Source organism: Ammospiza nelsoni, chromosome 3 (genome assembly GCF_027579445.1).
Source record: "Ammospiza nelsoni isolate bAmmNel1 chromosome 3, bAmmNel1.pri, whole genome shotgun sequence".
NCBI classification, from domain to species: Eukaryota; Metazoa; Chordata; class Aves; order Passeriformes; family Passerellidae; genus Ammospiza; species Ammospiza nelsoni.
Genome location: NC_080635.1, coordinates 79,692,193 through 79,719,648, shown reverse-complemented (window position 1 = coordinate 79,719,648; position 27,456 = coordinate 79,692,193). Strand labels below are relative to the sequence as shown.

Below are 27,456 nucleotides of genomic sequence, written 5' to 3'. Positions count from 1 at the left end.
GTCTGCATTAGAGAAACCAGCCTCGAGACACGTTTTCAGTGAAGAAGCAATGTGGTCAACATACCCAGAGAATTTAGGATTCGTCCCAAAGTAACACTTTCCTGTAGACAGTTTCCATGGGACATTTTCTTTGAGTACGAATGATCTACCTTGGAAATATGATTCTACAACTTTACTCATGTTCTTCATATAAGTAAAAGAACATAAATTATGAGCTTTGGAGTCTGAGTCAGGGCATATGGGTAACACTTGAGAGGGTTTGCAAACTGGTTCTCCTGCTGGCTGCATCATATTTCTATAAATGCCATTTTCACTGCTGATACCATTACATAGGTCTAATGAAGCAACACTGTGTCGAGAGAAGGAAATAAACAGAGAAGGAAAAAAGCTTCAGTTTGGAGATTAAATTTACTTTTCTTTCTTCTTCTAGTCTCATTAGCTTTGTATTACTCATGTAATTCTGTGGTCACTTTTCAAGATCCCCCTGCAGGGGATTTTGCCTCTTCCCTGGGAAGAAGGTTATGCAGGAATTTTCCAGCTGTGCTCAAGTACTGAGCAAATACGAAATTTAAAAATGAAAAATCTGTATTTTTAAAAGGTGAGAGCCATCTTTCTCAGAGTTGCAGGACATGATAGATGAAGTTTGGAAGGTTGTTATGAACATGAGTGGTGCTGCTGCCTGATCTATTTGTTATGTACTCAATTTGTGGCTTAGTTTTAAATGAAGCTAAATGCTAGCTGTCAGTCTAGCTCAGAAATGGTACAAAATCTGGGATTCTGGCTGCAGAACTCGCGTTGCTCAAGGCAGCCTGCATTAATAGTCTAAGGTAGCCCATCTTGCTTTTCCTACAGTACACAGTCAGCCATTTGGGTGATCTATATGCTACTGTCTACTGTAAGTGTTGGTGATACTTTCCATGTAGAAAATTCCATCAGTGTGACAGATACGCACTGCCAACACATCAAAATGGAAAGCCTGCTGCAATTCAAATAGAAATATCCTGGGAGGTTCTCAGCTATGTTGAATTAAGGCAGGAAGAATAGATCAAATGTTTTTTTCTGAGCTCAGTTAACTCCATGAGAACAGGACACAGCTGTGAGTCCCTTCAAGGCAGTACACTTGTCTGCCAAGTTAGAAGGCAATTATTCTTCATAAATCTGTCTTTTTAAATCCAGGCAGATCGATTGTCTCATCCATCCTTTGCCTATGCAAGCACCCAGAAAGGCTCTTTTAGCACCACCTACAACCAAGCACCCCTCTGTTCAGGAGAGCCCCACCATGGAGGTGATGGAAGCCCTGGCAGCCCTGCACATTCCTTTACAATGATGGATGTAAAGGTACGTTCATTTTGCTCACATTTTTAGTGCTTTAACCAAGAAGTTCTGGTTTTAAACATCATCCTGGCTTTAGGCATCTGACCTCTATGCAAAGAAATAGAATACTCCTAAAAATTTATTGTCTAGCTAATAGGCAGAAAAGTGTTGCAAGAAGACAGGGTGGTTTCCTTACATCCACGTCATGGTTACATCAGTGTAGAGCTTCCAGAGCTGCACTAAAATTGGCTTGCTTACAAGACAGTCATCTCCTAATAGCCCTATTTTGCCAAATCACCCAGGCTCTGAAAGTCAAAATGGCTTCTGCCCCTCCTGGTGACCTGTAATCACCATCAGCATCCAGCAGATCCAGTGAAAGCAAAATCTGTTGTGAGCAAAGCCTACATAAAAATACGTGCTCATTTTGATCTGAGTAACACGCTGCTGATTTCATGGGGGTTTTTTCTTCTTTCAGATAGAGAGAATGCTTTTCAGTATTTGCAAAGTGCATTTTGAGATTGCTCTGACTACAGCCATTACTGCTATGGTGTGTCTTCTCTGGCTGACATTTGGCCTAAAACCCCAACAAATGCTATAAGAAAGTGAGAGGAGTTGGCATAAATTGTTCTCTCCCATGCTGCAGTGACACAGCAATGAAATAAAGGGTGTTCATTTTTCTTCTCTTTGAATTTTATTTTAAAGAACATATTTATATATGTATCTATACTGTTATCATGAAACAAAGCAAGGAAATGAGATGTTTGTCCTTATTAATAAGACTCCAGACAGAATCCAGCAGGAGAAGTGAGACAAGGAGAGATGAGGGGTGGGATGTGGTGTGGAACAGATTCAGCTGCAAGCCCTGGGCCAGCTGCTTGGTGGCACTGGGTATAACTGGGGCAGCCTGGAAACACACCCTAATGTAAATACAGTGGAAAAGTATGTTCTTGGTATGAAAAAGTATGGGAAATTCTGCTGGCATGTAGGAAGTTTCTGATTTAACTCTTTTGGCATCACAGAACTGTCCTTCAGCTCTTAGTCCCACCTCTGATCACAATATGACCAACTTAAAAGTTAGGTGATATCGTCCACACCCTCATTTCACTGAATTTTGAAACTCTAGGATGGAGAAAACATTGCTTCCCTGGATAACACATCCAGTGCTGGACTATTCACCCTCATGATGAAAATGTCTTGCTTGATTCTCCTGCTGCATCTCTGACTTCTCTCCCTTGTCCTTTCGAGGTGTGTATCTGTGAAGAGGTGAAGCACCTTTGAGATGCTTTGTCCTTCCCTGTAACCCACCATGCTATTCAGCAGCAGGAGGCTCCTTGCCTCCAAAAAAGCAAATGAAGAAATTAGGCCTGAGCCAATATATTCATAGTAGATTCTGGGAGACTGAAAGGCCGTGTGAATCTCAATTTGTGAATCATTTCTGCTGCAAAAGCAGAACAAATTCACAAAAGTGGGCAGCTGGGCACTGGTACTTCCAGAACAGGAATTTGAGGGGGTTTTCTTTAATCTTGATTTTGAAGAGACTTAGAGATTAACAAGGAATGATGGAAGAAAGAAGGGTTAAACAATGTGGAAGCTGAACAGCAGAAACTCTGCTCTTATTTTGACCCATCTGTAATTTGTTGTTTATATTTCAGCTCCCCACAAATGGAGAGAAAAGCAATGGGCATTACTTTCTCAGCTCCAGAGGAGACCAGAGCAAAGCCTGCTGGTGACTTCATGGGGTCTTTGCTCCAAAAGCGCTGAGGTGTCACTGAGCTTAGACAAGAGGGCTTCCACTTTCTCCCAGCATCTCCACTGCAGTGTTGAACTTCATTTTTAAACCATGAAAATGTGGAAAACTGCAACTGTGAATCCTCTGATAAATCACAGAAGAACAGGGCTAGAAAGAGTCACAAGGGCTCATTTAATTTTTTCTCCAGCCTCAAGGCGGGTTGTACCACTTCATCATTTCCAACCACCCCCTGTCTGACCTGTATGTAGGATGATGGAAATTTCAATCTCCCTAACTGCTGTCCTTACCTGCAGGATTTTTTTTCCCATGCATGCTCGTAATTTTTGCTTGCTTTGATTCAAGTTCATTGCTCCTGCTTATGGTAGACATCCATTTATGACAACATTTTATGTAGATGGGGGATTATATTCCCCATCAGACTTCACATATTTAGGCCAAATCCATATTCAGTCAGCCTCTGCTCCTGGGGTGTTTTCTGCCCTTGTTTGGCAGCTGGGTTCTCTGCAAGTTCCTCAAGACCCAGCACATCGTTCTGGTGTGGAAGGGTAATTTCCCATTGCATGGGCTCTTCTCCTACTATATCCACACTGAAACATCTATGTTTTCAATTGTCATTCTGCCCTTTTCCTGCCTACAGCTCCCACCTGCTTTGCTTTATCCATAAGCTTACAGGCATACTTTCCATTTCTCCATCATCTGAACCCTCAGCAGATGCTCTTCCCTTTAATTGACCCTAATGTTTTCAGACACAAGGGAAAAATACGGGATGCTTTACCTGCCACCCACTTTAGAGCCCTATAAAGCTGAGTTTCAGAGAAATGGATCTTGTTCCCCTTGGAGCAGGAGCCCCACAGCAGAGCTGGGTGCATTTTTGGCTGATCCAGTAATTCTTCCTTCCTCTCTCCATTTGCTTCATGTCAAGTCAAATAACTCCTGTACCTGCAAATGAAGGAGAGAATATCTCTTTATAGTACACACCCCTTCTGTGCACATTGAATGGCAGTGGCATGTAGCAGAGCCTTTTGCTTTGGAAGACACCAATGCTCTTAGTAAATGAAATCTCTAGAAAATCACAGCTCACCACTATGAAAGAGTCCTTATTTGATGATGTGCTAAGGCAGTGCCCAGTAACTTTGTCCTGGTAATGAATAATGCCATAGCAGGGAGCTTGTGGGAGCAGGAGCTGACACAGGACAGACCCTCTGCCAATTCACATGTGTCCTCAGTCAGGAGGTATGACTGGAAGTGCCTGGTCCTGTGCCAAGCAGGACACTGGGCATTTAAACAGCTCCTCTATAGTAGTGATAATCTCCTTGTTGGTCTGTGAACAGCCTGCCCCTTCTGGCTTGCATAAAACTGAATTCTCAGGTGATCTGCTGCTGTTTCTAAGGAAAACAGGTGATCTGCTGCTGTTTCCTGCCTCTCTGTGGGTAGGCTCTTTTACCAGAAAACAGCAAATAAAGGCAGAGTTGGTCTAGGGGATCCTGTGCAGGGTCTTGTGGAGCTCTCTGAGATGCTGAGGGCTCTGGGACTGCATATCTGCCATAAACCAGTCACCCAACACTGGCTCCTCCAGCACTCAATTGAAACATGCCCAGTTCACAGCCTGGCTGCATGTGTTAGCACACAAACCATAAAAATCCCACATCTCCTTACCTGAGAGGAGTGAGTTAAATGGACAATCCCAAAGATTCAGCATCTAACTGGGCACAGAAATGGCTTTAAACTTAGGAAAATGAAAGAAAACTTCTCTGTTTGCTTGCTGATGACTCAGGGCTCAGGGTTAATGTTTTCAAACTTGCCATGAAAACTATGGACTGGAAATATAACTGGTTAGGAAATTGAAGGTCTGTGTGTGCAAGCAACACATTAATTCCAGCATCTGGGACTTTGAAAAAAGCCTACATGTGATATGGTCTGCAAAAATCCTGGGATTTTATGAACCAGTGGTAACACAGTAGGCATGGCAGTGGAAGCAATGTGCTGAATCACTGCTGAAACTCTTACAGGAAAGGGGACCCAGCCCAACATTTTTAGGAATACACAGTAGACATGGAAGTAGAAGGGAAACAGGTTAAACTAGCGTGTAACAAAATATTTCAGAAAATATCACTCCCTATTTACACCTGAGGCATGAATGCTAACCTGAAACAATTGTGCTCCTTTCTTTTATGCTTTCCCTACCAAGCAGTGTTACTGTAGATTTCTTCTCACTTCATCAAGTTATCTGGTAGGGGCTGCTTTCTCTCCCTGGGCTGAATCCACCCCAGGAGGAGCTGTCTGTAAGACTGTGCAATTCTGCCAAGTCTGAATTGGATCCACTATGCTCAGTTGTCCTACTAATGCATCTGTCTTGGGTCCAAGTGCTCTCCTGGTTTGAACTATAATTATCCTAAAACTAGATTTTTCTAAATTTCATTCCCTTGTTGCTTTTTATAGTTCTGTGAATTAATTATTCAGAGCTGTAGAAGTTCTCAGCAGTGCTTTTCCATAGCTTTTATGGACATGGATGCATTTCACTCATATAGAGCAGAGAACTTCAGATGGGGACAAGGGAAAGACTTTGTCCAAATGTTAATCGTGCTGAGTTCAGCACACTCTCCTCTGACACCATCTTCTTGAATCTTTTGAGGCACAGATAATCTCTGAGGCTAAAAGTGTCTGTATTCCCTCCCTGGCTTTTTTAGGCTTTAAAGTCTCCCTTTCCCTGTTACAGGTTGGTGCCACCTGTAGCACTGTGGGGCAGCTGGGGCTGCTGTGAGCGTGAGGAGCAGGGTGGCTGCAGAGCTGAGCACTGCCAAAAACACCTCCACATTTTGGCAGGGATGGGGCTGAGCTGCAGCTGGGGTGCACTGGAGACTGGAGGACACAGGTTTCTAGCCTGGAACCAGAAGCTGGGGAGAAGTCAGCAATCTCATTTTGCTGCTGAGGGACAGTGGATGTGTGTTTGGGAATGGCCAGGTTCTTGGGGGAGAGGGGTCTCTGGGGTGCAGGCTGGGGAAGATGTGTCCAAATAAATCTTTGTTTGAATTTCACTTGAGCAGGAAGTTAGTAGGAATATTTGGAGGTCGCGGAGGCATCGAATCACAGACCCATCGGGCTGCTGCTGTCACAGCTCCTCTGGCTGGCTCAGCTCGGCCTGAGCAGTCCCCAGAGCAGGTGTGGGGGGAGATGTGCCCACGTGGAGGGGCTGCTCCTGCCCTCAACAGGCTCACCCCATCCTCCCAGGGAGTTACAGCCCCTTCTTTCACGGGACCCCTTCCCCTGGAAAGAGCACTCACACACTGGGGGTTTCCATCACCCAGAGCGGGGAAGGGGAAGGTCTGTGCTGCTCTGCCAGGCCCTGAGCAGGACCCTGCTTTCCCTGCACTTGGCTCTGCAGAGGCAGCACAGCAGCAGCAGCAAATGAGATTGAGCCTCTTCTGCCTCCCACATCCTCCTCTGAGTAAATGCAGAGCGTGTACTTTAATTAGTGATGATACATGAGGGAGACAGGAGATGAAGCAACATTCAAATTAAGTATCTGCAGAGCTGGTGAGAAGGTAAATATGAGCTCCTAGACCTGGGGATTTTCTTCAGTCCCTTCTTTTGCCACAAGAGTTTGAGTTTTAATTCAAAAAGCAAACAAATCGTTGCTGCAACATTTTTTTCCACCAAAACACACCTTTGAGGTCCACCTTCACAGGGCTCCGAGCTTTATGGCACTGCAGAGCCCAGGGTGGGCTGGTGGGGCTCTCACTGCAGCTGGGGCCAGGCCATTCCCAGGCACAGCATTCCCTCAGTAAAGGGCTGTTGTTGTTTCCATGCTGCAAACCCACAGTGAGGGTGGGGGACTGACACCTGCACCATGCCAGCCCTCCTGCAGCACATCTCCCTTTGACAGAGCAGGTTTGGAGCTTTTCCCCAGAGGCAGAGGCTTCAGTGACTGCTACCTACCCTGGCTCCTCCCTCCCACCCCTTTGCTCTGTCAGGGGAGCTGTGAGGACACCTCTGCCCCCAGCTCTGCATTGATTTCTGCTCCCATGATCAGGAATCCCTGCTCACAGCTGCGTCCTTTGTACCACTGCTCATCCTGGGACACCTGAACAGCTCCTGCTGCACACTGAGCATCCTCTTCCCACTGTCATGGACAGGCCTTCAGAATGAAACTGGGTGCGATGCTGAGCACAAATATTACACAGGTGTCAGAAGGATAAATTAAGACTTATTGAAGAATAAATTAACCTTGCTTTAAATTTTTTGTAAGTGCTAAACTTCCTCGGTGCCTCATATGACAGATTTTTGTTTGCTTTTGTAAGTAATAGAGTATTTTATTATTGGACAAAGCACATTTCATAGCAAAAAATGTTTCTCAAAGCATTTTGAACTGATAAACAGCAAGTATTCCCCCACCCTTTGCTATGATTTCACTTTAATAATGATTTTGGTGTTTCAGTATGAGTCAGGCAACAGCAGAGGAATTGCTGAAGAAATTTTGCTAAAAACCTCTCTGAAAAAACAGTTATGAGTCAGAGGAAACACAACTAAATTTTACTGGCTCGGGACTGGCTTGGTTGGATCTGTAATTTCAGAAACCAAATTCCACATCTGGAGCTGTCTACAGTTTAGCTATTAATAGGATGTCTGTGTTTTTACTTCAATGCCACCACTGGGAGATGGGACCTGCCCTGAGGGAGGGGTGGCTGCCACCCATGGCAGGCACAGAGAACCCCACTACAACAGGAGAGCTCCTGCAGTGGTGACTCAGAGCAAGCAGCCTTGCTTCCAGTGGAAAAATGCATTGTCAGTCTGAAAGGAAAACATAATTAGCAGAGGCCAGAAAAGGAAGACACTGGAAGACCCCAAAAGCTCCAGAGTCCCTACTTTTGCTTTCTGCCCTTGCCAGTGTAATTTATCTATCTTTTTGTTATCAAAAATTAAATTTTATGTGCCATTAAAGGCTGGTTGTTTCTGACAGGATACCAAAGAAAAGCAGCAGTTGTGTCATTTTTGGGAGCTCATGTGTGCAAGGGCAGAAACATGTTCTTTGCCTAGTTGAAGCCAAACTGTATATTAATTAATCAGTGCTGAAACTCTTACAGGAGAGGTGACCCAGTCCAACACTTTTAGGAATACCTCTAGTTTAGGAACTTATTGGATGCTCTTAATTATTTCTCAGTTTCTGTCAGCATAAAGGCATGCCTTTAAAACCTCTGTCAGAATAAATTTTGCTCAGATACCACCAGCATGGAGCAAATAACTGAATTTCTCTTACTTGCCTGGATATAATTTGATATGAAACACCTGGTATAATGATAATATAAAAAAATCTGGTGGTATTTGCATGGCATTTGGAGCTCAGAGGAGCTGCTGTGGCTCCAATAAGCTTTGTGCCTTTGAATGCTGTCAGGATCAGCTGAGCATGGCTGTACCTTGCCAGGACACCAATGGGATGGTGATAATAACACAGTGTCACACATTGTCCAGGATCCTGCTAGTGGGCTCTTTTATTGGATTATTGTCTATTTGGAGAGGGGAAAATATCCTCTGCTTGAAGCAGATTGCCTCATGGTTTGTGTTGTGATAAAAGGTGATCAAACATCCATGGAAACTGTGAGGATTTTTTTAGTTGCAAAGTTGCTGCCTCTCTCTCTGTTGGTTTTATTTAAAAAGTGCATGTTTTGGTAGAGCTGTGGCAAAGGCAGTGCAGGATGCTGGGCAGGGCTGGAAAGCAGCCTGCCCTGGGGAGGAGCCCTGTCATTCCAGCCATTCCAGCAGGAGTCCCCTACCCTTGGCTGTCACATCCCCCTGGGTGAGCAGCCCAGCTGGGGGATCTGCTGCCCTGTGCCTGCCCCAGCCTGGCCCCTGCGGCTTTGTGGGGTCCCCTGTTGGGCACTCAGCTCATGGGAAACACACGGGGATGTTTCAGGCCAGGGAGTGAATGTGGCTGTCTGCATGCTTGGAATTAAGTGTGGTTTTCACATTTGAAGTCAAAGCTTGAGGCAGGGGAATCAGGACATGCCTGCAGGAGCATGGAGGATCTGGTGATTATCTAAATGTGTAATCAATACCCCCATTTACTTACTAGTGTGCATTTGTCAAATGTCCAACAGTGTGATTACCCTATTTCAGTACTTTCTTCAGGCATAAAGCAACCTTTCCAAAATTACTAACTTTTTTCTCATTGAAAATGTTGTTAATTAATACTTTTAGTGTCCTCCCCTGTGATTTGCTTTCTCTTAATTACCAACATGAGCAATACAAGAGTGCTCCACTGCCAGTGCCAAAATTAAACTGACTTTCTCCAAATTGCACTGACTGATCCACATGGCTGTGCCTTCAGGTACTAAGCAGGAGACCTCAATCCCATGGGAAGTGCTGCTTTATGAGGCACTCTGTTTTCACAGAACCACAAATTGATTGGGGTTGGAAGGGACCTTTAAGAGTCATCTAGCCAAACCCCCTGAAATAAGCAGGGACATCTTCAACCAGATCAGGTTGGTCAGAGCCCCAGTCAACCTGCCCTTAAAAGTTTACAGGGATGGGGCATCCACCACGTCTCTGGTGGACGTGCCAGTGTCTCACTATCCTCATTGTAAAACATTTTTCATACTGTCTAGTCTAAATATGCCCTCTTTTAGTTTAGACCCATTATACCAAGTCTTGCTATAACAGGCCCTGCTAAAAAGTCTGCCCCCATCTTTCTATAAGCCCACCTTAAATATGGAAATTAATGTCAATAATAAGTATTTCAGGGTGGTTTCATGCCGAGGGGAGCAGCATGAGGACATGGTTGGCCCAGCAGCAAGGTCTGAGCTCTGCATGAGAAGTGCAAACACAGTGCCAAGTTCCTTAACCCGAGGGTGCTGGGGAAGCAGCATCCTGCTGCCAGTGCAATGCCCTGGCTTTTGCAGGGCTCTGGAAGGTGTCCCAGAGCATGCAGGCTGGAAGGGCACTGCAGCTCCATCTTGTTGGCTCCAGCATCCCAGGAAGTGCTGTCAGATTTCTTTATCTTTCTCTTTTGTTCAGCCACATGGAAAAAAGTGGTCTCAGCAAAACTGAAAGTTGCTGTGGGGAAACACCAGGCTTAGAATATTATTTTTTATTGCTCTGATTGAACAAAGATACCTGGCTTTAGAAAAGCTTGGCAAGGCAAAAACTATTTTTCATTTAGACACATCAGTGGTTTTTTTCATACTTATTTTCTGACTTTTGCATTCTCCAGTTGTGTTTCAAAATAGAAAAGAGTAACAGTATTGGTACTTTCTGCTGCAGTGAAACACTTGAGTCTTCTTCCTCCATTCCCCCCTTTTCAGCATAAATTTGCCATGTTCAATGACAAAACCAGAGTTCACTCTGTTACATCTCACAGAAACGAGTTTTTCAATGGCTATTTCTCTCTGTGGGAACTCATCCATTTCAAGGACTCTCTGTTATTTTCTGCTCAGCCAAATTAGACATGTCATTTTGTGTTTAGAAACTGCTGCTGCTGCCAGCATGAGGAAATAGCCTGGGTGGGAATGCCAAGCCCAGGTGGGAATGCCAGGGTACCACAGGCAGACACCCAAGGCCCTGTGGCTCTGCCCTGATGGTGGATGTGCTTGTGCAGAGACCCTGTGGCACAGCAGGGCTGCTGGTAGATGCAACTGGAAACAATCATGAGCAGGCTATGGAGTGTAGGAAATTCCAATTTTTTTGCTAATAGATACAGCTAAAATGCCCCTGGCCCCAAATTTTGTTTGATGATGATTCCCAGCAAATATTGTAGCAAAGCCCAGAGTGAAAATCTCTAGCAAAGCACCATAGCGAGAAATGAAGCTTTTACATTTTCCTTATTTAGCAAAGTCTTTCTCTTTTTGCGTAAGAAACTTTAATATTAAAATCTTGTCTAAAACACCTAACTTTAGTGTCTGACATAGCAACTGCAGCCTGGGAGGCAAAATCAGGTCCTTTTTAGGTTTCCATGTAATAAATGGATAGACAACAGTAAATTAAATGAAAACATGTCAGTTTAATTCATAAATTCTTCACCTCTGTCAAGCCTAATTTTTTTTTAATATCTCCACCCTCAGTCTTTCTATTATGGGAGAGAAAAACCACGCAGCCAATTTTCCTTTATGTTGGTTTAATTGTTGCTCTTTTTGACTTTGAAAAGGATACCAAGTGTTCTCATATATGTAAATGTGCCTGATGGCTTTGGCTGTTCAAATACTGAGGCCCTCCCGTAGGCACTGGGGTATCCCTGGGGTAACCTTAATACAAATGTAGGTAGAAAGTGCATTTTTGTATTTGTCCAGCTGTGCAGGCTCACATCTGCTGTTCTCAGGCTTGCTGCCAATCATTGCAGCTCTTACCATTTATTTTTCCTCGCAGGGGAAGAAAGCACCCAAGACTATCCTGCTAAGAGAAAGAAAAGCAATCATGCAAAGGTGGACTATTGACACTATTTTTCTTACTTTCTTTTTTCATGTCTGATGTTACTGGCATAGTCGTGGGCATAGTAAGTAGGCTGGAGATGAAAAAGCATGCAAAAATTACATTAAATATTGTGTTGTAGCTACATTCTCTGAACACTCATTTTCCTTTGCTTTATGTTATATTAGTCAAAGTAGACAAAGAGCCTTTGGAGGTAGCTAGCAGATTTCCTTCTCCTGCCTCTCCCCATCCTACAAGGTCATCTAAAATAGGCCAGGGAAGTGCACTAGAAAATACTGCAGGGAACAATCTTGCTTTGGCAGGAAAATGAATTGTAAAAGTCTACCTGCTCTTTTTCACTCCCCAGTTTCTGTGATCCTGAACACTGGCAAAACCCCTTGGCATATTTGTTTGGGTAGTACATTAAATACTAGGTCTGCTGTTCAGGTGATGCTGCTTGCCTGCACAGAAGATAAGAACCATGGATGCAGCTGGCATTTCCCAAGTTATGTTTGCTTGGTTGGTCTGACTTGGAAATGCAAAGGAGCATAAAGAGGGGTTAAATGTCTTAAACAAAGAGGAGGCAAAGGTTCAAGCCCCAGCATCTGGTAACAAAAATAAGAGGTTTTATAGATGAGCATCCATCAGTTTATCACTGGAATTCAAAATCTATCAAAGAAAATAATGTTCTGATAAACAATTTTTCTTATTTCCCCAAGCACCTGCCAACCAGCTTGGTTTTATCACAGGTAAATAGCACAGGCTCATGTCTCCATTATCATTCTCATTTGAATTTCTTTAAAGTGATCCCTCATTAAGGGATTTCCAAAAACAAGATTAAAAGAGGATTTTAAAAACAATTACATTGTCCTTTGAAACGTTGCTTTCTTCTTCAGCAAACATACATTGTGAGGAAGCTCAGTGATGGAGGGGGCCTCAGGGCTGCTCCTCCAGCCTCTCCTGCAGGGTTGTTCTGCAGATGGCCCAGCCAGGCAGGAGCTCCTTCCCAGGCAAAGCTGCTGGCCAGAGGCTTCCTTGGGGAGATGCTGTGTGCTTCCAGGGCTGCAGTGGGGGTGACCAGGATGTCCCAGCTCCAAGTCAGAAGACATGCTTTTGGCTGTCACTGCTTGCAGAGCAGGCAAGTCCTGGCTCTTCTGGGAGAGGCAGATGAGAGCCAGCCTGACCCACAACAGCCTCTCCTGCCAGATGCCTGGCCATGTTTGGAACACTTTGTCACCTTCAAGAACACCACCAGTGCTTTCCATCCCAATAATCATGGCAGATATCAGAAGAGCAATGGGAAAAGAGGACCTCAATCCTTAATCCTTGCCAGCATTTTCTTCCTTTGCTTTTTGGTGCTGGGCTGGCCAGGTCAAGTCGATAAACTACTCAAAAAAGGTAAATACCACTTTAATCTCTTCCTCCAGTTAATCATGGCAAACCACAGGAAGGCAGATAGTAACTCAAGATTAGCAATGGCCTTCATAAGGCTTCATAAGCTCACATTATTACTGAAGAAATTTAAAAAGCCACACACCTCAAATACCTTAGTTTCCATCTAATCCTTTGATAATTAAACCCCAGACAGCAAAAAAAATTCACACATTATCTTCAAATTCCACATAGTTGGAATGATGCAAATGAATCAAATTTAATCCCTCTTTGTTTCTCACTCCTAACTGTGGAAACAGAATGAAAAGCAGAAAGAAAAATCAAACAAAAGGTGAGATGCCAAAGCAGTTGTAGATTTAAGTTTGTGAAGGTGCATGCTGGGTCATCATGGGGTTATTACAGGTAGGCTTAGCAAACACATCCCATCAAAAGAAGAACTTTGAATAAACCAAATATACCCAGTGGGACCAATTTTGCAAATGTTTTCACAGAATCAGAGAATCATTTAGTTGGAAAAGACCTATAAAATCATCAGGTCCAACAACTAACCTTACAGTGCCAAGCCCACCACTAAACCATGTCCTTAAGTGCTACATCTATGCATCTCTTAAATACCACCAGGAATGGTGATTATACCACTCCACCCAGGGCAGTCATTCCAATGCTTGACAATGCTTTCTATAAATGAATTTTTCCTAACATCCAATCTAAACTTTCTCTAGCAGCTTCCCTTGAGGTTGTTTCCTCTTACTCCACCACTTATTATCCTAGAGAAGAGACTGACATCCACCTAGCTATAACCTCCTGTCAGGTAGTTGCAGGAAGTGATAATGTCCCTCATGAACCTCCTTTCTCCAGGTTAAACACCCCATCTCCCTCAGCTGCTCCTCATAAGACATGTTTTCTAGATTCTTCCCCAGCTCCACTGCTCTTCTGGGAAGGGAGAAGCAGCCCTCACAAGCTCATTGTAGGAATGGATCTGCAGCCTCTTTTCATCTCAGACTGTTTTTGAGCAGTTGTCAGCTTTCTATGGCCATTTTTCTTAATTTTCCCAGGGATTTCTGAAACTCAGGAATTGATCTTTAGCAAGCATTAAGACTCTAAATCATCTGTCATCTTGGTGGTATTTCTCTGATTGGCTGTCTGTGTGGAGTGAACCAGCTTGCATGCTGGAAAGCTGCGATTCACAAAGAAAGAAGTTGGGCATAAATGATAGCAACATCTCATTTGGATCTTGTTGTGTGTTCCCCAATAGTTGTTGAATACAGAATTGTTTTCAGTGTTTATGCAATTTCTTGTGGGATAATACACATAACATTAGAGGGTCTGGAGAGAGCAGCAGCCACAGGCATTTCATAAGTACCCACTGCCTGTGGGATGTCCCTGAGCCTCCCAATGCTGGCAGTTCGTGACAGACACGTTCAGAGCTGGGCTGAGCGGGGTTCAGAACAGCACAGAGACCCATCTGAGGATCCCCCCACACAGAACACAGTGCTCACAGCTGCCAATCCCCATTGAACCTGGGCAGCCTGGAGAAGAGCCACTGCAGCCCCAGAAATGGCTGCAGGTCTCATCTCAAAACCTGCCCACCACAGGTCACAGGGCAGCGCCACACAGAGGGAAACCTACTATGGGTGACAACCATGCTGACAATGAAACTGGGCTAGAGCACCATAAACTGTTTTCTCTCGCCAGACGTGAGCCCTGAGGGCTGTAAATCCTGGAGGAGGCCTCAAGTAGGTACCTGTGCCATTGCCACCTATTCCTGGGCGGGGTGGTGTTGTCACCTGTGCCAGTGCCCTGGCAGAGTAGCCAGAGTGGCACGGCCGGAGCCACAGCCCCATCCTCGAGTCCAGCCGCGCCTGCTGGCACTGGGAAAGCTTTACTGGGAATGCTGGCACGGGGAAGGCTTTGCTGGGACATCAAGGGCATTACTCACATGTCTTCTCCTGCGAGGAGAATCCAGCTTCAAGCAGGTGAAGTTGGCAGTGCTGGTGGTTAGATAGAGTTTTCCATTATATGTTCGGGGTTGAGTTGCTTCTAGTTTAAACTGTTCAGGTGCTTTAGTTTCCAATTTTGTTCTTTTCCTTGGCTGACGTTTTTATTATTTTCTTTTTAAACTGGCAGGATGGTTCAACTATTTTTGAAGGGCCTTGGAGAAAATGGTTATTGTTAAGTAACATTTTAATCTCTGTAACATTTTCTTCTCTTTGCATCTATGTATCTAGTTTCAAGGTATTCCAGCTTTGGAGTACGTGTGAAAGGTTTGGTTTCTTTGTGTATTTTTGTTTGGTTTTTTTTTTATTTTTATTTTTTAAATTTTTTTTTATTTTCACCCTATGAAAATCTGTTGGACTTAATGCAAAGATAAGCTTTGAAAAACTGCTTTGATGGTTTTGAAATTTTTCTGTTTGTTTCCCCTCCCTGTTTTGTCACTTAGATCTTATAGTATCTTTTACCCAGTGTGGCCTTGATTTCAGCTCTATTCAGTTCTTATCTCAAGACAGCACTGAAGGTGCTTGTGGAGAATCCTATAAGGGGAGGCAGAGTGAAAGCTACCGATAAGGCACAGTGACAACTACATTAAATTCTCCATATATTTTTGACTTGAAAATGTGCTGGGCAGGAGCTTGGAGGGGGCAGGTGGAGAGGAACATCCTAACAGGAAGATTCACTTTGTGCTACATGCCGTATTTCTGAGCAATGCTTCCAATCACCTCCCTCAGGAAGCAGGTTAGCATCAATCCCTAAATCCCCTCCATTTTGTGATGGGGTACGGGGAGAGGCTCTGCAAGCTCATGTCTCGCACAGAACAGCGAGGGAAGGGTGGGCGCCTGTCTCCAGCGAGAGGGACGGCACCCGTCCGGACTCAGCCGGCGGCACCGAGTTCACCTGTGCCGCTCCCCACCCTGACACGGGACGGGGGCCCTGCGGCGACAGGGGGCTTGGCTTGTCCCATTGCTCTGTCCCGAAGGAAGCCTGGGGTCCGTGTGCTGGGAAGGGGCTGCCCTCGCTTCCAGCAGCCGCTCCAAGCGGCTCCCGCTGCCGCGGTCCCCCCTGCGCCCCCGCGCACGCAGTGAAGCACTGGGCACCTTCAGCCGCGCTACGGGATACGTGCAGGGCCCGGGGCGAGCTGCGGCCGCGGGAGAGGTCCCTGTGCGCCGTTCCCTTATTTGTTTTGGGGGTAAAAAAAAAAAAAAAAAGGAAATAAAAGAAAAAAAGGGAGTGGGTGAAACCCTCCAACACCAAAAATCAGAACTTTTCCCGCGCCGCTCCCGGTGCCCGCGGTGCCGGTGGAGCCGGCAGCGAGCTCCAGCGGGGCGGGCGCAGCTCCCCGCGGGCGCGCAGCCCCCTCTCCGCGCTGCCCCCCCGGCCCCGCACTTCCTGCCCGCGGCGGGGCCCCGCAGGGCGGGCAGGGCGATACCAAGTGTCCGGCGGGCGGGAGCGGCGGCGGCGGGCGGCCCCAGCGCGGGGCCGGGCGCTGCGCACGCCGCGGGGCGGCCGCGGAGCGGCGGTGCGGTGCGCTCCGCCCCCCGGCGCGCCCGCTGCCCCGCCGGGGAAGTTGCGCTCCGTCCCTCGCTCTCCCTGGTCCCTCGGCGACGGCTCCTTCCTCCCCCTCCCTCCCTCCAATGCGCCTCCCGCTCATTTCCTCTTTTCCTCCCCGCTCGCCGCCGCTCCGCAGGCGCGCGGCTCGCCCGGGCGCCGCCGCGGAGTTGTAGCTCCCAGGAAGCCGCCGCGCCCCCGCGCAGCCGCCGCCGCCGCTTCCAGGCCGCCCCGGGACCCCGCTCCGCCAGCCGGGTAAGCAGCCGGGGCTGCTCCGCCGCTGCCCGCGGAGCGGCGCGGAAACTTCGGCGGGGCTGCGGGAGGTCTGCGCGCTCTCTCCTGCCGCGGGGACTGTCGGAGAGCGAAGCGGGAGGGAAGGGGGAGATCCCTGGCTTTTGGCGGGGGTATTTTCGGGGAGAGAGGGCTCAGAACGTCCTGCCGGGATTGTGGGCGCGGGGCGCTCCGCGCATCTCTCACATCCCCGCGGGCGCGGAGCGGGGCGGCTGCTCCCTTCGCCGCCCGGAGATGCGGAGCGGATCCCGGCGCCCTCTTCGCGCCCGGGGGATGCGAGCGGATCCCCTTCGGCCGCCGCGGGGCTGCGGTGTCAGCGCTCGCCTCGCCCCGAGCGGAGGGAATTGCCAGCCCTTCCCCTGCCCTTAAAAAACCCCAAGCCGTGTGTGTCTGTGTCCTTGCACGTCTGTAGGTGTACGGATATCTGTACATCTGTGTGTGCATATCCCCGTGCAGCCCGCGTGTGTGCTCGGCTGTGTGAGAGCCTCCCGATGGTGAGGGGCGTTTCGCAGCTCTGCTTTATGGTGGTTAATGGTTTACCCGGAGAAGTTCCCGACGCATGAATGTTGCAGGGCCCTTTGAGTCAACTCCTACAGACCCGGACTTCCTATTGCCAACCTTCCCAATCGGCCTTTTAAAAATGCTGGCGTTTGCCTCTGGTGAGTTGGCTTTTTTGTCCGTCTCCTCGCCTGAGAGATGTTTGGGGCTGTGCTGGAGGCCGGATGGCTGCGGCCAAGGTCACCCCAGTTTCCTGGAATCCGGGCAAGGGGGGACACCCTGCTCCTGTGAGGTTGTGGCAGCAAAGGCATCTGCCAGCCGTGGTTTGCATCAGGCTGCTGGGGGACCTGCTGGAGCACATGGCTCCAGCACACACTGCCAGCTGCTGAAGTAGGGAGAATTGCAAGAAATAAGAAATAAAACAAGGCGAGTGTGTTTACAAGAAAGTTTCTATGTAAATAAGTTCCTGCACGGTTTGGGAAAAGGTCATCTAATGCATTGTCAGGAACGAAAGGTTTGCTGAGAAAAACAGCTGGGTGCTCAGTAGGTCTGTGTCTCCTGCTCATAGCTGGGTGAATTATACCTATGTGACAAAATCCTGAGCTTTTTCACAGGAATACTTGTAGTCAAGCACTATAGCAGAGCAATGTTCTGTAATCCCATTCTCAAATAAAAATCTGATAGGAAGATCAGATTTTCTCTGTGGGAGGAAGAAAGGAGGAAACAATCACTCCCTCCCCAAAATATTTTCCGTTTTTCCTAATGGGAGCTATTTGTCGTAATTTTAGGTTCAAAAGCTCTTCTAGCCTGACATGAAATTTGAGCAAAGGCTGGGGGACTGTTTCAGCTGCCACTGCTATCATGCTGTCGATGCTGGAGTCCACCAGCATTGTTGGATGCTTTGGGCCAGGGAGCAGAGCCAGGAGGAGCCTCAGTGCTTGTTCCAGGGCGGAACATCTACCTTGCTCCTGGCCCCTCAACTCTTCTCAGGTGCTTGGATTGGGGACCCTTTGATTCAGGTGAATGGATCTTGGAGCTGAGTGTGTTTGCCTGCATGTAGTGTAGTGGGGCTCGGGGAACAAGGTAGATCATCTCACATTTTCCTTGGGTTCGGTGAGGAGGTGCTGGCCAGCCAGCATCACCTTGTCCTCACACCTATTCTCTGCATTTCTTTGCTTCTTGCCTTTCTCTGTGTAGAGGTGGAAGTGTAGGAAACTGTGAGGGGAAAAAAATGGGTGCCACTGTAGAGTGGCTGTTGCAACACTGTTAGGAGCTCTGCTGAGGAGTCAGCTCTGCTGGCAAAAAAAGTGCTTTTGTTGGCATAGCTTAGTCTGTTCAGGGAATAGCTACAGTGCTGGAGTGGGGTTTGCTCTTGCAGCTGGCTGCTTGCACCGGCAGGAACTTGTGTAGACAAACCTTTCTAGCTCTCAGATGAGGCTGCCACTCTGCCGGTGCGGGCGATGCTTGGCTCGCTGCATGCCGCAGCTGGCACTGTGGTGCCCCCATTCTACCAGCCGAGCTCATGGCCATGGAAGTAACGTGGGGCAGTTGTTGGGAGATGGGGATAGAGATTAATTTGTGGCCTAAACAACATTAAACTTGGATTATGAGTCCACAAAAAAAAAAAAAAAAAAGGAAAAAAAAAAACCAGAAAAAAAGAAAGCGTGTAATCTGGGTTTAGAAATGTTGCAATTAAAAATCCACATGTGATGTGATTTTTTTTTTTTTTACAAGCAAGGCAACATTCTTCTGAGTGTTGATTAATTTGACACGGGGGAGACAAGAATGCTGGTAGACCAAGGGGGCAGTGTGGATTAAAATTCGATATCATTGGGATTTTTACTTCCTTTCAGTGATGTGAAACTGTAAGCAATGATGTTGTGCTGTTTGCATGTGCAAGATGCACTGATACTCATGGGAAGAGGATCTCACACTTTTCCAAAGAATGCTGGAATTTCCTTCAAGCATGACTTTTAGGTCAGATTCAGGAAAAAATGCAATGTGTTTTCCATTTCATGGAATAAATATGGACTCTTCTTTTTAAATGTTTTCTGTCATATTTTTTGTTCATTATCTGTATTAGAAAATTGTTTGTGTCCAGCATCTGCATCTTCATTGAGCTTAACTTGGATACAAGTTAAATTTCTTTTAGTAAGAGGTTTAGCTTGCATTGTGTTAACCGTGTTACTGTACTGTGTGTGATCCTACCCAAGGATAATGAAAGGATTTGCTTTTACAAAGTTTTTGAAGTTTAGCTTTAATAAACAGAAATTATTTTCAATCAGTGCTTAAAATTTCCATTGTTCCAATAACCCTCTCCCAGCTGGAGAGTATATGCAATGCAAAGAGTTATCTTCACTACATCAGTCTTTTGCTGCATAAAAGGTTCCACAAGTCGGTTTTGTTTTGCTAACCTGCTAATTAACCCACTGATTTCTGCATTTCTCGACTTACCCAGATAGATATCCTCTGCCTGTTGTCATGCTCTGCTGGCAGAGTAATTGTGAATCCTTGAACAGTGGGGGCAAATGCTCCACGAGGAGTTCCTTGCTTTCCCTCTCAGAGTCTTTCAGTGGATAGGAGAGAATTTTCATCTGACTCTCCTGGAAATGTGACCTTTCTGGAAGTCTGGTGTTGCTTAATGACTGGGAGACCCACAGGGTCGACCGCAGGATGAATTATGCATTCTCCTGCTCTGATTGTGCTGGAATTAGAAGGCAGGAGCTGAGGGGGGGGGAGGGCAGATCAGTCTCGTAATCTAAGAAGTATTGCAGTTTTTCTGGATTGCACTGCATGAAAGATGCCTTTATTATTATTATTATTATTATTATTATTATTATTATTATTATTATTATTATTATTAATAAGAAATGCTGCTTGCACAGTAGGTTTGTAGATACCTGTGAGTGACCAGTGTGAAAGAAATGGCAATGCTACTTGGGTTGTTTCAGTGTTTCTTGTCCTGTAGGTGTGTATCTTTTTAAATTCAAAAAGAGTAGCAAGTAATTTAAGGAATTCTCCCTGATGATCAATGTGGAAACACATGCCAAGCAGTATTCTGTTCAAAAGATGCCATCTACAACCTGGCCAGCCTTTTTCTTCCCTTGCATGCAATGTCTTTCCCAGTGATTGAGCTGTCTGTCTGCAGGGGCTCAATCTACTTGAAAAAGCAGCAAGAAGACTTAGACATAGCTGTAGTTGCATGCACTTCAGGCATCAGCCTCTGAGAGCTTCTGCCAGCTTTTTTGGTGACTCCTTCAAATATGTTCTAACCGTTTTTTCTTTTTCTGCCCTCTGTTTTTAAAGGAAATCAGGCTGTCTGATGGGGAAGAGTGCAGCTGCATAATTGCATGTTTAACAGCTCGGAGGGAAAAAAGAAGGATGCTTGCTAGTATTTCAGTTGCTGTAATCTTAATGCATTCAGAGAGGTGTTTAAGCTGATGGTATCCCTTTAAATATCCACTTGGGTTGGAAAACGCTGGATTGGTGACAGAGACTTCAAGGGTGGAAGGCATGGCTTGCACCTACAGAGATACTTGCTGAAAAACAGGCATACTGAGATCCTGATATGTTTGCCAAGAGCAACAACTAAACTTGGGCAGCTGGTTTAGCAATTAAATAATGTTTTTGTTTTGGACAATGGGTTTATCGTAATGAATTAGCCGGTGGACTAGTCAGAGTGGCAGAGGGGTTTGTTTTTGATTCCCCAAGCATGCAGCATACCTGCTTTGGGCACATTCTTCCCAGCAATGGAAGTGCAAGAAGCATTTCACACGAATTGTCTGGGAGTGGGAGCGTGTACTTGTGCATCCCTTGTGTGTAAACTCCAGATTCTTGTAATCTCCTGAAAATAAAAACGTGATGGATGGTATAGCTTGGGCATGGAATAAAGAAATACACGGTGCCTTGTGCCTAGAAGTTGGCATGTGGCTCATGCGAAGTCATTTAGAATAGTCGGGGGCGGCGGAGGGAGGAGGGAGGAAAAGAAATGCCTTCAGGGGGCTGGGCGCCCGGCGTGGGCGTGCTGCAGGCCGGCCTCGCCAGCCCTCCCCGCCGCTCCTCATTCACCTCTGCTCCGCACAGCCTGGCCTGGCTCTGCAGGAAGGAGCTTCTCCTTGCTCGGAGGTAGCAGGAGTTTTTTTTCAGGTTTCTTTTTTTCTTTCTAAAGGGCATTATGCGCAGGATGCTCTGTTCTTGGCAGCTCGCCCACTGTGTGAGGGGAGAAAGCTCACTGGTTTGGTCACAATGCAGATAGCCACTGTCAAAGCCAGTTAGCATAGGCAGGGCATCCTTTCCTTTTTCTCTTAAATAAAGCTTTTTAATTTTTTTTTTTTTTAATCGGAAAAATTTAGTTTCTCCAAACACAATCACTTTTTCTTTCTTAAAACTTATCTGGGGAAAATTTCTTTGCAGGGCAGTTGAGGGTTGCTGGCTGGAAGCTGCCAGTGTGTGAGAGGAGAGTGGGAGTTCCATGGGAAGATGTTGTGGATGCATAACCATTAGCACCGACTTTGGTTATGAAATGTGTGTTCAAAAAATAAAAGCAACCAAACTTTGCAGTGCTTGGGAATGGCCTAGAAGCAACAGCTGTTTCAGTATGTTAGAAGATGCTTGAAAGCCCTGTATCTCCCTCACAAGAGCTGGAGGGAAGGCAGCAGCTTGAAGCCACAGCTTGGGAGCAGGGGCCTGGCAGGAGCTGCCTGGCCAGTGCGTGTCACAGGCAGCTGCCTTTCATCATCTGCAGGGTGATCAAAGCACTGTCCTGGAACAAGCTGGGCTTTCTGCTTTTCCTTCAAGCTGCCATCCAATTCAAGGTTCTTTTTCAACAGTCAGTACCCCTGTGTCTTGTGTCTTCTCTCTGATCTTCCCTCCGTGGTGTCCACTCTCCTAAACCTCTTGTACTGAGAGGGCTGGAGTCATTGGACAAGGACAGGGGGGGAAGAAAGTGGGATCAGTATAAAGCCCTCCATGGTTAGTCACCACAATTTTTGCTGGGCTGAGTTTTATTGCTCTTGAGCTCATGTATGTCATCTTTGCTTCAGAGAGGTTCTGGGAGGCTTTCCAGAAAATGGGTGCTCCTGTGTGTAAGAGTTTATTAAAGGAGGCACTTATGCCAAATAAAACATGGGTTGAAAACACAGATGTTTGACAGTAGTGGAATCACATGTGTTTCTGAAAGTCAGAACCATTTAAATGGGAATGAGCACGTGCTTGTGTCAGCCTCTCTAGTGGCTTTGTGCAATGAACCCTGGATGGTTGCATCCAGGGGGAGGATGACAGACCAACACCACCCCTGATGTAAGAAGCCTGATTTCCCCAAATCCCATGGGAAATTATTTCCCTTGGCTTAGGCTTGACGTGAAGCAAACTGGCTGAAATCGGTTTGGGAGACCTTTTAATTTCAGGTGGTTCCCCTGCTCATCAGCTGGGGATGGTTCACTGGGTGCTGCACTCCCAGGGATGGCTGAAGCCCCTTCTCTGGATGTCAGCAATTTGGTCACTGCATCTGCCTGTCCCCACAAGGAGCACAGTGTGAGCCTGGGTGCTGTGATCCTCTGTGCCCGGCTCATCCCAGGAGCAGCAGCTCTGCCGGGACAGTCAGGGTTTCTTCTAGGTTTATCAGAAGATGCATCAAAAGATAATTTTTTTAAAATGGAAATTAGATTTCATTCTAGCTGAGGGTAATTGAAGTGGTGGTAATGGTCTGAAAGTAAATGAGATTCAGCTCTGTAGACTGCAGCCACAACTTTCTGTTCTGCTGGTGTCACGCTTCTTAAAATGGCATTCATTCCTAAATCTGGCCCTAAAGCTCTGTTACAAGGAGCTGTGTTTGTTTCAGGAGACAGGAAAAGATCATGCTTTTATTCTTTCTCTAGCCCTCATCTCCCATTTCCTTAAGGATTCCCTGAACCTGCAGGCTGAATTTCCCAGCCAGGTTTGTTCCCATGGGAAGCCTCCTGACCTGGGGGAATTTTCAAGGGAGCAAAGAATCTGTCTTGTCCTGTTCAGATGGAACAGCCTTCCAAAGAGCTTGCAGTTTCAGGGTGAATAATCTGTGACTCCAGCCATGCTTCTTTACCAGTCACAAAGAATAGAGGAATCTTTGTGGGGGAAATTCCATTGCTGACACCTGCTGAGGTTCCACTGGACTGTCCAGAATGGAGGATGGATGCAATTGCTGAGCGTCTCACGGGGGGAATCTCCCTGTCTCTCTTCTGACAAAATGTCTTGGTGCACATGGGGTTTGCCAGATCTGCTCTGTTCAGTCACACCAACTGTGATTTCTCTTCTCTCAGGTTTCCTGGTGTTTGACTGTGTCTTTCATGGCCCCTGCTGAGGGCTGGTGGCAGGCTGTTCTCATGGTGTGTGCTGTAGCTTCCCACAAGTCCTGTCCCTTAAGTAAGACACGCTGTTCTGAACTGATAGCACCAGAAACAGCTGAATTTACTGAGTGCTTGCTTTTATGGGTGTAATTCAGAAGGCACAGTTTGGAAATGAAGGTGCACTCGCTGGCCATTTTCAGAGCTCTGATTTATTGCTGGACATATTCAAGGATGATCTTCCTCAGATTTGGCTGAGCCATCACGTTCTGAGCACTGGGGCTTCACAGCCAGGTGTTGATTAGTCCCATTTGTGTTGGGACATTTTGAATTAGCTGTGCTGAGCTTTGTTTTCTGATGTTTGATGCCCACTGCAGGTACTGGGGTCTTCTATGTATCACTAATGGGTTTGATGGCTTTTTATGCTTGGTGGGGAGACATGTTTCTAACAAAAACTTCTACACTGCTTGCTCAGTTCCAGGAAAGCATTGTAAAAACATTGTGGTAGAAGTTTTGGTATCCTTAAGGTGTATGCATGCAAAAGTCCAGGCTGACTATTGAATATTAATGGCTCCTCAGGGACTTGTGCGAAATGTGCCTTGAGGTGGAGTAGCCTTAGATGGAAAGACAGAAAGACAGACTGTGGTGTGTGAGTACCACAAGAGGTTTAATGCTGCGCCTGCGGCTCTCCATACCAGCACACTCCCTGTGTCATGCTTGGTGTTCAAATGCAGTGAGGCCTGAGGAAGGTGTGCAGGTGCTGGGGCAGAGCAGTGCCACAGGCTGAGCCACTCAAGGCCAGCCACCACTGCCATGTCTCTCTGTGACAGTGACATCCCTGTGCCAGGTTCCGTGGCTCTGGCTGCAGCCTGTGGCTGCTGTGCTGGGGGGCTTGCAGGTGCCAGTTTGTCACTGCTTGTCTCCTCGCCTCCCCCATCTCACCCTGCTGCCCACATCAAGCCATGGAGATGCCAGGCTCCTGCTCATGATATCAGCCTCCATTTAAAGCCCTTTCTTAACTGGTAGTCAGAAGTGGATGAAAGGAGAGGGAAAAATCCCTGGCTAGAATAGCAACGGTGACAGGTCTCAGAGACGTCAAGGTGGTCACTGTCAGACTTGTCCAGGAGCCTGGCTTCTCGCAGGTTATGGCTCCCACCAAGCAAAATGACAAGGGGACTTCCAGCATGGTTACCCTGGTGTCTCTGTGGCTCCTGAGGAGGAGTTTGCCCAGATGTGTTCCAGAGAGCCCCACCTGCACGTGCCCTGGCTGTGCTGGGACAGGCTGTGCCAAGGTGAATGGTGCGCTGCAGGAGGGCTGCCTGTAAGGAAGGGACAGCCTGTCCTGGCAGAGCAGGGAAGACCCCTCAACTTAGAGAAATCTTTGTCACCTGAGGTTGATATTTTCCAGCCTCTGAAACGGTGATTGATGTGTGCTGGAAGTTCTGCACTTAACATTGCTCTTCCAGCTCTCTGGAGGTTAACAAGACACTGGTGCATCTGGTTTTTGCTTCCCTTCCAAGATGGTTTTCCCCTTATAAAGATGAGAGTGTGTAGATTTTTTTAAATTAATAAATGATTTGCCCAGGAGCACTGGTTTGTGATAAACTTAATTTAAATGCAGCTGCATATTCGGTAGCTGGAGTGTGGTTTTGTGTACCATAAAAGACCCTCAATATGCAGAGAGGATTAAGGTTATGTGAGGCACTTTGGCTCTGGCATAACAGCTTATATCACTATAATTTGGGGTTTGAATTAATTCGGGTTTCATTCAGTCCCTGGAAAATTTTTGAACTATTTCAACTATTGATCTCTTTTATCCCTCCATCCATATACTAGCTATATCTTAGCTAGTATAAATTAGTCTGCTGTAATAAAAGGCAGTTGACATTAGGTCCTGTGTAGCTGCTTAGCAAATCTTATTTTAGCAGATACCTCCCTTCCCGTGACCTTCCTCATTCATTCTATCACTCCCAAATCTTTATTGTGTAACTTGAACGTAATGTTTAGTTTAGAGCATCCTGTGAAGCAGGGAAATGCAACTCAAAAAGGGGCTAAAAAGGGGAAGAGAGAAACTTCCTGGCCAATGAATGTATAATTGCACAATTTAGTTAATTGTATTGGAAAAAAGTTTAAGAGGAAATAGGATAAATAACTGGCACTGCTCTGTCCCCAGCTGTCTGTACTGTGTTTAGCTGAAGGCTGATTGCTAGTGTGCAAGTCAGACCAGGCAGTATGTGGCATTTGTCAATAGTCTTCTTGGGGAAAAAAACCCCAACATCTAAGCAGCTCTGTGATCCAGTAAGGGAAGTCAGGAGGGACAGGAGCCAAAACTGACATATAATGCAGAAATGCAATCTGGAAATTTGGGTTGGGGGAATTTCTTCTGCCTCCACTGAGATGAATGTGTGGTGGAGTAGCCCATGATGTGTTTCATGAAAGGCCAGGTTGGCATGCAGGTTTCTCCTTTGCACAAGCTTCTTCTGGCTCCTGTTGATTTCCCTGTTGTTTCCCTGAACCTGGCAGGGATCACTGCTTGTTATGATAACATCAGTCAGAGATAAGACTCTTGTACAGAAGGCTTCAGGCTGTCAATGGTTTAACCACCACGTTGCAGCTGTGTTCAATAAATAAACCTTAGGGAATTCTCAGAATGGGGCTTTTGGAGGTGTGGAACAGTTAGTCACTGCAGACCTAAGGTACTAATGTCGGTCCTGCCATTTTGGAGTCTGCTCCAAGTGTTGCTGTACTATAAGGAGAGCTCCAGCAGAGCAGATGTGCAATGAACATATATAGGGCAGCTTGGAGCATTTTCTAAAATCCCACAGGAAAGATCTAAGGCAATAGATGTGTTCATTTGGTAGGATTTCTGTGACTTCTGTGAGCCCCCCTCTGATGTCTCACAGCTAAGGCATGGTGTTCCTGCTTGGCCAGGAGTGTAAGTCACAGCCTTCCAGAAAAGGATGTTGGTCTCTTACTCACTTGGAGAGTTTAATTTAAGCTCCCTTGTGCTCTCAAGGACTTGTTGACTTACCTGATAGACCCATTGCCAAGAGAAACTGAAGGAAAGCAGGGCAGAGATTATACCACCAGCCCTGACACACCCAGCAGACCCACTCTCCTTTGTTTTAAGCTGCATTTTTATTTGTTTGGTTTGAGTTTCTGTTTGTTTGGTTTGGTTTTTTTGTTTGTTTTTTTTTTGTGGAATTAAATTGTTTTGGGTTTTGTTTGGTTTTTTTGATGGTACAATAAGGGGTAATGGTTTTAAACAGAAGAAAGATTGCTTTAGCCTAGATGGAAGGAACAAGTCTTTTACTGTGGGAGTGGTGAATCATGGACACATGTTGCTCAGAGAGGTGATTGATGGCCCATCCCTGGGAACATTCATGGTGACATTGGAAGGCATTCTGAGCAACCTGATCTAGTTGAAGATGTCCCTGCTCATGGCAGGGGTGTTGGGCTGTATCACCTTTAAAGGTGCATCCCAAGCCAAACTGTTCTATGATTCTACCTCCACAATTCTTTGGGGTTTTTTTCCCTGCTGAGGTATGGACCTGGCTTTGCATTTCACTTCACTGTTGCAGGTTAAATTCACCAAGCAGTGTCAGGGTGGCTTTGTGAACAAATGTAAGTACCAGTGATACAGCAACAGGCTTCAGGTTGCAAAAATTTATGTTGGAAGGTTGTCTAAGTAAACTGCAGAAGGGAAACCCTGGAGGCAGAGAGCTGGCAGGAATTGGACACCTGCTAAAAATGCAGGCTGCTTTACAGCATGTGAAATCAAAGCAGCCTTGGGAGCCTGTTAAACTGCTCAGCCAATAGGTGTAGAAGGTGTTCCAAATAAGCAACACATGGCCTCCAAAGAATGTTTTGAACACCTCCCTGTTGCTATTTCCTGATACTGTCAGTGCCTGGTGTTTCCTCCATGCTCTGGCATTCTTACTATTATTGTAGGTA

At 46.3% G+C, this 27,456-nt stretch overlaps 1 protein-coding gene across 2 annotated transcripts in view; it reads left to right on the top strand.

Annotated features, from left to right (window-relative positions):
- Positions 1-1,289: 1,289 nt before the first annotated feature.
- The window catches only part of HPCAL1 (hippocalcin like 1), a 79,774-nt gene continuing 53,607 nt past the window's right edge, over positions 1,290-27,456 (top strand). Inside the window, exon 1 of one of the 2 annotated variants that reach the window (XM_059468199.1) lies at positions 1,290-1,338. The gene's annotated coding sequence lies outside the window, so the exon portion shown is untranslated. Of the gene's footprint in view, positions 1,339-16,425; positions 16,649-27,456 lie in introns of those variants that run through there. The other variant, XM_059468198.1, reaches the window with a different exon arrangement.